The sequence below is a fragment of the Amblyomma mixtum genome, chromosome 9, assembly GCF_055824585.1.
Source record: "Amblyomma mixtum isolate Tamu chromosome 9, ASM5582458v1, whole genome shotgun sequence".
Classification (NCBI taxonomy): domain Eukaryota; kingdom Metazoa; phylum Arthropoda; class Arachnida; order Ixodida; family Ixodidae; genus Amblyomma; species Amblyomma mixtum.
In genome coordinates, this window is record NC_143020.1 from 82938461 (window position 1) to 82940096 (window position 1636).

The following is a 1636-nucleotide window of genomic DNA, read 5'->3' on the forward strand; positions in this document are numbered from 1 at the left end:
GGAGGCACAACCACCGCAGCGACCGGCTGTGAATTCTTCCCACGACCTGTGAGAGACGGAAAGCGGTGAATATTGAACACCTGACCGCAAAAACTTGAGCAAACGGCGAAACAGAAGCATCAGCCGACTGACCAGCGTGTCTGCAAAAGAGCATGCGTTCGAGACAAGCCCTCCTGTATTAAAGTCTTCAATTTGTCTTCAAGGCAAGTCATTAAGGTTTTGTAGACAACTCTTTAATTTATGTTGCCTTGAAGAATTCGGTGCTTACGTTCGAGAAAACTTAATGAAGAATTCAAAAAGGACGACAAGTCGCCCACTTTTTGGAAATTGATTGGCAGGCTGCGGCTTTCTTCCCGGCCCTGTGACAACGGAAACTCAATATGGTACTATATGTCATGACTATGAATGCAAGATGGTTGGAAGCGCTTTTCAGCCAATGTATAGTTGCACAAATCGAGATCACAAGCATGCAGCTCGTGTGGGCAGCGTTCCCCTCCCAGCAGTCACCACTATCAGAGCGCTCACTGGAAGCTTTGTGCTGAGTTTTCTTTCATCCTATGAGAACAAAATACGCTATTTCGCCCCTTATCTGGGAAAAAATCTCTCCTCAGTATTAGGCTAAGTTCTTTCGAAAAAGCACAGTAGTTGGCCTTCTGAGGGCACAACGAGCTCAACTAGATGGGTGCACTCAAGATATCTAGCACCATTTTAAGAGATACAAATTAGTGTTCAGGAAAGAAAAAACAGCACTAAATTCTACACAAACCACACAGAAAGACGGACAGGACGGGCGCTGACTCCAACTAAGTTTATAGGTACCTGGATACCAGTAAGGTATGTACAGATATGCCGCGGCTACGCACGTTCGTATTCAGTGTCCCATACCTTAACGTTAAGACTCTCTCCCCTCTGCTCCCAGGGTAAGGCTCTAGCATGGTCACGAGCAACTCATGCCCCTGGTTTAACATCCGTGTTCATTCCTCAGCTACCGCAAAATACTGAGTGAATCCGCGAAAACAAAAACTCCGTTTCAGATTCTAGATGTAGGAAGCCGCGATAATTATCTAGTCATACTTGAGAAAGCCCAACCGATGACCCAACTAGTCCATTTGCCCTCGCTGTGTAACTGTAGCAGTCGTGTAATAGTCCGTCTTCACTTCTGCCTTTTAGCGCTAGTACAGTCGTCTACACGCCTGTTTAGAGCATTCGAGAGGCGCGCTATGTTGTGCACTTATGACCATTGCTGATTGGCGGGTCCGGTACAGCTTTTAAAGACATAAGGAGAGAAACATGGTCCATGTGAATGCAAGCTCCATAAAGTCCTGTATCGAGCCGTAGGTCATCAGTAAATTGACTCAAATGTACTCCCCGGCGCTCCGTTCGAGCGCTCTAGAAAGGTATATGGACGGCTTCACTCCCACGCCGGTTCAAAGACACCAAATAACACAGCTGTCAGCATTATGTGTCCAGCGTTCAGGATGCCTTAGCTCGTTTTCAGTCCTTGTCTCTTAACGCTGCTGCTTTCCCATCATGGCTCAAAACGCACTGTGCAGCTCCGGCACGTGATAAATTGTTCATTAAAATCATTTTCTCATCGCATAAATGCCGAAACCACCATACACACAACGAATCAGAT